General features: G+C 44.0%; 1 pseudogene; it reads right to left on the bottom strand.

Annotated features, from left to right (window-relative positions):
• LOC135508824 (hydrocephalus-inducing protein-like) overlaps positions 1–12,437 on the bottom strand; it is a 108,636-nt pseudogene that overhangs the window by 66,860 nt on the left and 29,339 nt on the right.

Here is a 12,437-nt window from a genome sequence, read left to right as displayed (position 1 = left end):
TTTGGATCATTGTCTTGTTGGAAGACAAATCTCCGTCCCAGTCTCAGGTCTTTTGCAGACTCCATCAGGTTTTCTTCCAGAATGGTCCTGTATTTGGCTCCATCCATCTTCCCATCAATTTTAACCATCTTCCCTGTCCCTGCTGAAGAAAAGCAGGCCCAAACCATGATGCTGCCACCACCATGTTTGACAGTGGGTATGGTGTGTTCAGGGTGATGAGCTGTGTTGCTTTTACGCCAAACATAACATTTTGCATTGTTGCCAAAAAGTTCAATTTTGGTTTCATCTGACCAGAGCACCTTCTTCCACATGTTTGGTGTGTCTCCCAGGTGGCTTGTGGCAAACGTTAAACCCCACTTTCTATGGATATCTTTAAGAAATGGCTTTCTTCTTGCCACTCTTCCATAAAGGCCAGATTTGTGCAATATACGACTGATTGTTGTCCTATGGACAGAGTCTCCCACCTCAGCTGTAGATCTCTGCAGTTCATCCAGAGTGATCATGGGCCTCTTGGCTGCATCTCTGATCAGTCTTTTCCTTGTATGAGCTGAAAGTTTAGAGGGACGGCCAGGTTTTGGTAGATTTGCAGTGGTCTGATACTCCTTCCATTTCAATATTATCGCTTGCACAGTGCTCCTTGGGATGTTTGAAGCTTGGGAAATCTTTTGTATCCAAATCCAGCTTTAAACTTCTTCACAACAGTATCTCGGACCTGCCTGGTGTGTTCCTTGTTCTTCATGATGCTCTCTGCGCTTTTAACGGACCTCTGAGACTATCACAGTGCAGGTGCATTTATACGGAGACTTGATTACACACAGGTGGATTGTATTTATCATCATTAGTCATTTAGGTCAACATTGGATCATTCAGAGATCCTCACTGAACTTCTGGAGAGAGTTTGCTGCACTGAAAGTAAAGGGGCTGAATAATTTTGCACGCCCAATTTTTCAGTTTTTGATTTGTTAAAAAAGTTTGAAATATCCAATAAATGTCGTTCCACTTCATGATTGTGTCCCACTTGTTGTTGATTCTTCACAAAAAAATACAGTTTTATATCTTTATGTTTGAAGCCTGAAATGTGGCAAAAGGTCGCAAAGTTCAAGGGGGCCGAATACTTTCTCAATGCACTGTATATCAACAAATTGGCACGGGCACTAGAAAGGTCTGCAGCACCCGGCCTCACCCCACTAGAATCTGAAGTCAAATGTTTACTGTTTGCTGATGATCTGGTACTTCTGTCACCAACCAAGGTGGGCCTGGGCCCTGACAGTAAATCATAGTAAGACCAAATTAATGGTGTTCCAAAAAGGTCCAGTCGTTAGGACCACAGATATAAATTCAATCTAAACACCGTTGCCCTAGAGCAGACAAAAATACTATACATACCTTGGCCTAAACATCAGCGCCACAGGTAACTTCCACAAAGCTGTGAATGATCTGAGAGACAAGGCAGAAGGGCATTCTATGCCATCAAAAGGAACATAGAATTCAACATACCAATTAGGATCTGGCTAAAAATACTGAATCAGTTATAGAGCCCATTGTCCTTTATGGTTGTGAGGTCTGGGGTCCGCTCACCAACCAAGAATTCACAAATTGGGACAAACACCAAATTGAGACTGCATTCAGAATTCTGCAAAAATATCCTCCGTGTACAACGTAGAACACCAAATAATGGCTGATTCTCGCTAATGATCAAAATCCAGAAAAGAGCCGTTAAATTCTACAACCACCTAAAAGGAAGCGATTCCCAAACCTTCCATAACAAAGCCATCACCTACAGAGAGATGAACCTGGAGAAGAGTCCCCTAAGCAAACATGTCCTGGGGCTCTGTTCACAAACACAAACACACCCCACAGAGCCCCAGAACAGCAACACAATTAGACCTAATCAAATCATGAGAAAACAAAAGGATAATTATTTGACACATTGGAAAGAATTAACAAAAAACCAGAGCAAACTAGAATGCTATTTGGCCCTAAACAGAGAGTACACAGTGGCAGAATACATGACCACTGTGACTGACTCAAACCTAAGGAAAGCTTTGACTATGTACAGACTCAGTGAGCATAGCCTTGCTATTGAGAAAGGCCGCCGGAGGCAGACCTGGCTCTTAAGAGAAGACAGGCTATGTGCACACTGCCCACAAAATGAGGTGGAAACTGAGCTGCACTTCCTAACCTCCTGCCCAATATATAACCATATTAGAGACACATATTTCCCTCAGATTACACAGAATCACAAAGAATTCGAAAACAAACCAAATTTTGATAAACTCCCATATCTCCTGGGTGAAATACCACAGTGTGTCATCACTGCAGCAAGACTTGTGACCTGTTGCCACAAGAAAAGGTCAACCAGTGAAGAACAAACACCATTGTAAATACAACCCATATTTATGCTTATTCATTTCCCTTTTGTACTTTAACCATTTGTACATCGTTACAACACTGTCTTTATTCTTTTGAAACTTCTGTGAGTGTAATGTTTACTGTTAATTTCTTGTTATGAACTTGAGTGAAGACCCAAACGCGGTTTTAACAGAAAACAGAGTTCTTTAATAAAAAACAGGAATGGCATAAATCCTCTTCCAACGTAGTCAATGGAACAAAAGAACGTAGTATAATGCAGAATGCACCTGCCATGCAGACTCCGACAGGACAGGACAAGGTGGAAGCAAACGAGACGACAGCTTGCTTCTGGCATCAAAAAACACAAACAAGAATCAGACACTGAAAGTAGCAGGAACAGAGAAAGAAATAGAGACCTAATCAGAGGGGAAGAGAGAACAGGTGGGGAAAGAGAGAATGAGCTAGTTAGGGGAAATGTAGAACAGCTGAGGGATGAGAGACAGAGAAGGTAACCTAAAAAGACCAGCAGAGAGAGAGAATGAAGAGAAAGGACAGGAACAGACATAACAAGACATGACAGTACCCCCCCTCACCGAGCGCCTCCTGGCGCACTCGAGGAGGAAACCTGGCGGCAACGGAGGAAATCATCGATCAGCGAACGGTCCAGCACGTCCCGAGAGGGAACCCAACTCCTCTCCACAGGACCGTACCCCTCCCAATCCACTAGGTACTGATGACCACGGCCCCGAGGGCGCATGTCCAAAATCTTACGAACCCTGTAGATGGGTGCGCCCTCGACAAGGATGGGGGGAGGGACGAGCGGGGCGCGAAGAACGGGCTTAACACAGGAGACATGGAAGACCGGGTGAACGCGACGAAGATAGCGCGGGAGAAGAAGTCGCACTGCGACAGGATTAATGACCTGGGAAATACGGAACGGACCAATGAACCGCGGGGCCAACTTGCGAGAAGCTGTCTTAAGGGGAAGGTTCTGAGTGGAGAGCCATACTCTCTGACCGCAACAATATCTAGGACTCTTGGTCCTACGCTTATTAGCGGCCCTCACAGTCTGCGCCCTATTACGGCAAAGTGCCGACCTGACCCCCTTCCAGGTGCGCTCGCAACGCTGGACAAAAGCCTGAGCGGAGGGGACGCAGGACTCGGCGAGCTGAGATGAGAACAGCGGAGGCTGGTACCCGAGGCTACACTGAAAAGGGGATAGACCGGTAGCAGACGAGGGAAGCGAGTTGTGGGCGTACTCTGCCCAGGGGAGCTGTTCTGACCAAGACGCAGGGTTACGAAAAGAAAGACTGCGTAAAATCGACCAACAGTCTGATTGGCCCGTTCGGCTTGACCGTTAGACTGGGGATGAAAGCCGGACGAGAGACTGACGGAAGCCCCAATCAAACGGCAAAACTCCCTCCAAAATTGAGACGTGAACTGCGGGCCTCTGTCGGAAACGACGTCAGACGGAAGGCCATGAATTCGGAAAACATTCTCGATAATGATCTGAGCCGTCTCCTTAGCAGAAGGGAGCTTATCGAGAGGAATGAAATGAGCCGCCTTAGAGAATCTATCGACAACCGTAAGAATAACTGTCTTCCCCGCTGATGAAGGCAGTCCGGTGATAAAATCTAAAGCGATGTGAGACCACGGTCGAGAGGGAATGGGAAGCGGTCTGAGACGGCCGGCAGGAGGAGAGTTCCCAGATTTAGTCTGCGCGCAGACCGAACAAGCGGCGACAAATCGACGCGCGTCACTTTCCCGAGTGGGCCACCAGAAACGCTGGCGAATGGAAGCGGCGTACCCCGAACGCCGGGGTGGCCGGCTAACTTGGCAGAGTGGGCCCACTGAAGAACGGCCGGACGAGTAGGAACGGGAACGAACAGAAGGTTCCTAGGACAAGCTCGCGGCGACGGAGTGTGAGCGAGTGCTTGCTTTACCTGCCTCTCAATTCCCCAGACAGTCAACCCGACAACACGCCCCTCAGGGAGAATCCCATCGGGGTCGGTGGAGACCTCAGAAGAACTGAAGAGACGAGATAAAGCATCAGGTTTGGTGTTCTTTGAGCCCGGACGATAAGAAATAACAAACTCGAAACGAGCGAAAAACAGAGCCCAACGAGCCTGACGCGCATTAAGTCGTTTGGCTGAACGGATGTACTCAAGGTTCCTATGGTCAGTCCAAACGACAAAGGAACGGTCGCCCCCTCCAACCACTGTCGCCATTCGCCTAGGGCTAAGCGGATGGCGAGCAGTTCGCGATTACCAACATCATAGTTACGTTCTGACGGCGATAAGCGATGAGAGAAAAACGCGCAAGGATGGACCTTGCCGTCAGAGAGAGAGCGCTGAGAAAGAATGGCTCCCACGCCCACCTCTGACGCGTCAACCTCAACAACAAACTGTCTAGAGATGTCAGGTGTAACAAGAATAGGTGCGGATGTAAAACGATTCTTAAGAAGATCAAAAGCTCCCTGGGCGGAAACGGACCACTTAAAGCACGTCTTAACAGAAGTAAGGGCTGTGAGAGGAGCTGCCACCTGACCGAAATTACGGATGAAACGACGGTAGAAATTAGCGAAGCCCAGAAAGCGCTGCAGCTCGACGCGTGACTTAGGAACGGGCCAATCAATGACAGCCTGGACCTTAGCGGGATCCATCTTAATGCCCTCAGCGGAAATAACGGAACCGAGAAAAGGGACAGAGGCGGCATGAAAAGTGCACTTCTCAGCCTTCACATAAAGACAGTTCTCCAAAAGGCGCTGGAGGACGCGTCGCACGTGCTGAACATGAATCGAGAGAGACGGTGAAAAAATCAGGATATCATCCATGTAAACGAAAACAAAAATGTTCAGCATGTCTCTCAGGACGTCGTTAACTAGTGCCTGAAAGACAGCTGGAGCGTTAACGAGGCCGAAAGGAAGAACCCGGTATTCAAAGTGCCCTAACGGAGTGTTAAACGCCGTCTTCCACTCGTCCCCCTCCCTGATGCGCACGAGATGGTAGGCGTTACGAAGGTCAATTTGGTGAAAAACCTGGCTCCCTGCAGGATCTCGAAGGCTGAAGACATAAGAGGAAGCGGATAACGATTCTTAACTGTTATGTCATTCAGCCCTCGATAATCCACGCATGGGCGCAGGGACCCGTCCTTCTTCTGAACAAAAAAGAACCCCGCGCCGGCGGGGGAGGAGGAGGAGACTATGGTACCGGCGTCGAGCGAAACCGACAAATAATCCTCGAGAGCCTTACGTTCGGGAGCCGACAGAGAGTATAATCTACCCCGGGGGAGTAGTTCCCGGAAGGAGATCAATACTACAGTCATACGACCGGTGTGGAGGGAGAGAAGTGGCCTTGGAACGACTGAACACCGTGCGCAGATCGTGATACTCCTCCGGCACCCCTGTCAAATCGCCAGGCTCCTCCTGTGAAGAAGAGACAGAGGAAACAGGAGGGATAGCAGACATTAAACAGGTTACATGACAAGAAACATTCCAGGATAGGATAGTATTACTAGACCAATTAATAGAAGGGTTATGGCGCACTAGCCAGGGATGACCCAAAACAACAGGTGTAAAAGGTGAACGAAAAATTAAAAAAGAAATGGTTTCGCTATGATTACCAGAGACAGTGAGGGTTAAAGGCAGCGTCTCACGCTGAATCTTGGGGAGAGAACTACCATCTAAAGCGAACAAGGCCCTGGGCTCCCTAACTGTCTGAGAGGAATGTCATGTTCCCGAGCCCAGGTCTCGTCCATAAAACAGCCCTCCGCCCCAGAGTCTATCAAGGCACTGCAGGAAGCAGATGAACCGGGCCAGCGGAGATGGACCGGAAAGGTAGTGCGTGATCCAGAAGGAGAGGCCTGAGTAGTTGCGCTCACCAGTAGCCCTCCTCTTACTGATGAGCTCTGGCTTTTACTGGACATGAGGTGACAAAATGACCAGCGGAGCCGCAGTAGAGACAGAGGCGATTGGTGATTCTCCGTTCCCTCTCCTTGGCCGAGATGCGAATACCCCCAGCTGCATAGGCTCAGCATCCGAGCCGGCGGGGAGGGTGGCAGTGATGCGGCAGGTGGCAGTGATGTGGAGAGGGGAGCAACGGAGAACGTGAGCTCCTTTCCACGAGCTCGGCGACGAAGATCAAACCGTCGCTCTATGCGAATAGCGAGAGCTATTAAGGAGTCCAGACTGGAAGGAACCTCCCGGGAGAGGATCTCATCCTTAACCTCGACGTGGAGACCCTCCAGAAAACGAGCGAGCAAAGCCGGCTCGTTCCAGTCACTAGAGGCAGCGAGAGTGCGAAACTCAATAGAATAATCCGTTATGGATCTATTCCCCTGACATAGGGAAGACAGGGCCCTGGAAGCCTCCTCGCCAAAAACAGAACGGTCAAAAACCCGTATCATCTCCTCCTTAAAGTCCTGATACTGGTTAATACACTCAGCCCTCGCCTCCCAGACTGCCGTGCCCCACTCACGCGCCCGTCCGGTAAGGAGAGAAATGACGTAGGCGATGCGGGCTGCGCTCCTGGAGTAAGTGTTGGGCTGGAGAGAGAACACCACATCACACTGAGTGAGGAATGGCGGCACTCAGTGGGCTCCCCAGAGTAACACGGCGGGTTGTTGATCCTGGGCTCCGGAGACTCGGAAACCCTGGAAGTGGGCGGTGGATCGAGGTAGAGTTGGTGAACCCGTCTTGTGAGGTCGGAGACTTGGACGGCCAGGGTCTCAACGGCATGTTGAGCAGCAGACAATTCCTCCTCGTGTCTGCCTAGCATCGCTCCCTGGATCTCGACGGCGGAGTGAAAAGGGTCCGGAGCCGCTGGGTCCATTCTTGGTCTGATTCTTCTGTTATGAACTTGAGTGAAGACCCAAACGCGGTTTTAACAGAAAACAGAGTTCTTTAATAAAAAACAGGAATGGCATAAATCCTCTTCCAACGTAGTCAATGGAACAAAAGAACGTAGTATAATGCAGAATGCACCTGCCATGCAGACTCCGACAGGACAGGACAAGGTGGAAGCAAACGAGACGACAGCTTGCTTCTGGCATCAAAAAACACAAACAAGAATCAGACACTGAAAGTAGCAGGAACAGAGAAAGAAATAGAGACCTAATCAGAGGGGGAAGAGAGAACAGGTGGGGAAAGAGAGAATGAGCTAGTTAGGGGAAATGTAGAACAGCTGAGGGATGAGAGACAGAGAAGGTAACCTAAAAAGACCAGCAGAGAGAGAGAATGAAGAGAAAGGACAGGAACAGACATAACAAGACATGACATTTCTATTGTTGATTTCACTTTTGTACATTATCTACCTCACTTGCTTTGGCAAAGTTAACATATGCCAATAAAGCCCTTGAATTGAATTGAATTGAATTGAATTGAAGAGAGAGAGAGAGACAATAGGCAAATATTCCTACTCCCTACTGTCCTTAACCTCAATAGAGAACTTAAAGGCCCACTGCAGTCAAAATTCAATGTTCACAGTGTTTTGTATCATATTGTACACAGCTGATGAAACTAACATTGTAAAAGCGTGCGAAAAAAAATCCTGATAGTTTATGGTTGAAAATAAATATATTTCTTCTGTGAGCTCAATGGGCATATTGCACAGTTTCTGTAGATTTACATCAGAACTGTGAGATGTACTGTAGTAGGGAGTTGTCATTTCCAACAGGCCAGTATTTTGCATAGTTTAGCGCAGAAATCCTGGTGATTCCTCCTCATTCTCCTCCTGGGGTGGCAGTGTAGCCTAGTGGTTAGAGCATTGCAAGTTCAAATCCCCGAGCAGACAAGGTACAAAATCTGTCGTTCTGTCCCTGAACAGGCAGTTAACCCACTGTTTCTAGGCCGTCATTGAAAATAAGAATTTGTTCTTAACTGACTTGCCTAGTAAAATAAAGGTAAAAAAAAAAATTCAGACCACATTCATAGAAAATGTTTGGCTTGAGAAATAGTTTTTTGCTAAAAAGCTATTTTTGCCCATTTTAATGGAAATCTATTACAGTAAGGTACTTAAAGGTGCAATCAACAGTTGCTATTTATTTTTGGACTTGTAAAATAATCATATGTACTCATTGATTCTTGAAGAATATAATTTATAAATGCCTCATGAGCTTAGTTCAACTGTCGTTCCCCATCAGAACCTCAAATATAATTTGATGATATACATTGACTTACATTTTAGCAATTTTGGTTATTTTTTAATCTAATATTGTGACTTTTGTTCTTTCCAGATATGTGTACATAAATCCATTTTTTTATGATTATGACCAAAAATATGTTTTAAAGGTTATACATTACGATAATGAAATAAGTTATGAAATAAATGTGTATAATTGAATTTTAAATAAAAAATTGTCCGGATTATGTTTATCTCAGGCCTTTTCATTAGAGGAGCAATTTAAAAAATATAATTTTGGGAACTGTTGTGGTAATGAATTCGATTTTTGCATTGGTAGTTGTGGAAATTGTGGTAAAATGCTAAATATCTGTTAAAAATATATAATAATTATGAAATACAATAGAAAATTACAGATCCTAATCTCAGTGATCCAAGAGGAAATTTATTGAAAAATACCACAATAATTGTTGTGTCAAATGTCAGTTTCTTGGGAATGACCAATTTAGAGATTCAGGATAGATGTGAAAATTAAATTAAAGGAATTGACTGTACAGTCAATATTATTTTTCTAGGCATGGGACTGCAGTGAGACATTTCTTAATATTTCATACAGTGCCTATTCATACCACTTGAATTACTACACGTTTTGTTGTGTTACAGCCTGAATTCAAAATTGATTACATAGATGTTTTTCTCTCACCCATCTACATATATCTACATACCCCATTAGGACAAAGTGAAAACATGTACAGAAATATTTATTTTACATAAGTATTCATGCATTTACATGCACCTCTGGCAGCGATTACACCTTTGAGTCTTTCTGGGTGTCTCTAAGAGCTTTATACACCTGGATTGTGCAACATTTGCCAATTATTCTTTTGAAAATTATTCAAGCTCTGTCAAATTGGTTGTTGATTATTGCTAGACAAAGATTTTCAGCTCTTGCCATAGATTTTCAAACAGATTTAAGTCAAAACTGTAACTCGGCCTCTCAGGAACATTCACTGTCTTCTTGGTAAGCAACTCCTGTGTAGATTTGCACTTGTGTTTTAGGTTATTGTCCTGCTGAAAGGTGAATTAATCTCCCAGTGTCTGGTAGAAAGCAGACTGAACCAGGTATTCCTCTAGGATTTTGCCTGTGCTTAGCTCCATTCTGTTTCTTTTTATCCTGAAAAACTCCTCAGTCATAATGATTAAAGCATACCCATAACATGATGCAGCCACCACTATGTTTGAAAATAAGGAGATCAGTACTCAGTAATAGATTAGATTAGTATTGTGGAGTAACTACAATGTTGTTGATCCATCCTCAGTTTTCTCCTATCACCGTAATTTAACTCTAACTGTTTTAATGTCATCATTTGGCCTCATGGAGAAATCCCTGAGTGGTTTCCTTCCTCTCCGGCAACTAAGTTAGGAAGGACGCCTCTATCTTTGTCGTGACTGGGTGGATTGATACACCATTCAAAGTGTAATTAATAACTTAACCGTCTACCAGTAGGTGCCCTTCTTGTGAGGTATTGGAAATCCTCCCTTGTCTTTGTGTTTGAATCTGTGTTTGAAATTCACTGCTCGACTGAGGGACCTTACAGATAATTGTATGTTTTGGGTATAGAGATGAAGTAGTCATTCAAAGCTCATGTTCAACACTATTATTGCACACAGAGTGAATCCATAAACGTATTATGTGACCTGTTAATCAAAGGAGTTGATTACTTTTTGACTCAAGACATTTCAGATTTTCAATTTTTATGAATTTGTACAAATTTCTAAAAACATAATTCCACTTTACCATTATGGGGGATTGTGTATCGGCCTTTGACCAAATATCTCAATATAATCCATTTTAAATTCAGGCTGTAATACAACAAAATATGGAAGAAGCCAAGGGATGTGAATACTTTCTAAAGCACTGTATATTTTCTCCTTGCATCTTCAATGTAACTATGCAGTACAGCTTCAATGTGCTCATGAAGATTTTGAATAAAGAGGGAATTCATATTCATATTTCCATAATTATTACAATATGTGTCTCTCTACATCTCCCCTAACCTTAGCACAAACAAATAGAATATTTGACTCAAACATAATCATTTAAAATATGATATACGTATATGATCATACATCTCATTATACAACAGATTTACCAACAGATTTACCAAATTAAAATAAGTTGGAGCTGATTTACTGGTGGTTTTGCAGTCGTTTATGTCCAACAATAAAACAAAAACTATTATTTATACATTTGTTTTGCTCAGAAAACTTAAGGGGACAAATAAAATCACCTGTGATGGTACCCGTCTCAGGGAAGCTCATCTGCTCGTCGTCCTCACCAGGGCCTTGACCTTAATGCAGTTAATGCACCTTAATGCACAATTCCTGGAAGCTTATAATGTCCCAGTTCCTCCATGGCCTGCATACTCACCAGACATGTCCCCGATTTAACACATTTGGGATGCTCTGGTTCAACGTGTACGACAGTGTGTTCCAGTTCCCACCAATATCCCGCTTCGCACAGCCATTGAAGGGGAGTGGGACAACATTCCACAGGCCACAATCAACAGCCTGATCAACTCTATGTGAAGGAGATGTATTTCGCTGCATGGGGCAAATGGTGGTCACACCAGATACTGACTAGTTTTCTGATCCATGCCCCTACATTTATTTTAAGGTATCTGTGATCAACAGATGCATATCTGGTAACTAATGCACTCATAGTTGTTCTTTAATGGGGGTAGTAAAGGGGTAATAATGCACAATGCACATCATCTGGGCAAGTCCAGAGGTTTTATTATGTTGGGAATCGATGTTGCATTTCATAGTCATTTTACCTGCTCTCCTAATGTCTGTGACTTCCACAATGCATTATCAACATTCATCTCCATGTTCTAATGATTTTACGCTACCTCTTTTCTCATATCCACATAAGAAGATATAATTGTGTTCTTCAAGTGTAGAGTTATAAGAAGCCTACTGTTTTCCGTATGCATCATGCTGTCTCAGAGAACTAAGTTCATTTCATAGTTGGCCTACTTCACTTCATGTGAAAGAGGAGAGGATGTACTGTAGGTGTTACTATAAAACAGTCTATGGTCTGCTCCAGAAACACCATTCCTCATTGATGAATGGTGCCCACAACTGAGAGAGGCTAATGAAAAAGACAACAAGCATTGCAGCGTAAAGATTGTCAGGCCATTTCAAGTGTCAAAAACTGACATTTTCCAGATTTCATGCACTTCATGCGCAGAACACTTTCACCTTTGAATAATGATCTGACAGTTACAATCTCATTTAAAATGTACACAATATGTCAGTCAGATATATGGGGTTGGGTATTCACACTTCCCGCTAAGGTCTAGGTACCCTATGCATTAAATCTAAAAGCTAGGCCTTACAACAGATTCCCTTGACCTACCTCTTACCCCATAACTGGGTTTTAGGAGATACATATTTTCTGTAATTTAGCCCATTTAAATGATGGATCTACTCATGATTTAGCCCTTTCATCTGATTAATTACAGTAAATTTAGTGTTTGTTCTGGGGCACTTTTTAATGGAGAATCCAATCACGTATTGCTGTGGCACATGTGGAGCTATAATTAATGACATGTGGGCATTGTGTCCTTATAACCTCTGCTGTACAATTATCACTGGGAAGTCAGCCGGATCAAGCAACTCTCCAGATCTACCCACTCTTCACATGTCTTGTATACTGAGTGTATCATGTACAGTTATAATTAATATGCTTTAATTAATATGCTTTGTTTAACTGATTAAACTGATTGAACACTTATTTGTGTGTTGTGTTTTTAATATCAGCCCTTTTGGGCTTCCAACCTCACCTGCACACTATTTTTACCAGTTGTTTTACTGTACTGTCTTTTACTTCTTTTCTTTGGTGCAAATAAATAAAAAGTAGAACTTAAAAAGATTTCTGCTCGCTCAGCTTGGTCTTGAAATATA

This window comes from Oncorhynchus masou, chromosome 22, assembly GCF_036934945.1.
Source record: "Oncorhynchus masou masou isolate Uvic2021 chromosome 22, UVic_Omas_1.1, whole genome shotgun sequence".
Classification (NCBI taxonomy): domain Eukaryota; kingdom Metazoa; phylum Chordata; class Actinopteri; order Salmoniformes; family Salmonidae; genus Oncorhynchus; species Oncorhynchus masou.
Note: the sequence above shows the minus strand (reverse complement) of the source record. Positions and strands in the feature narration are given on the sequence as shown.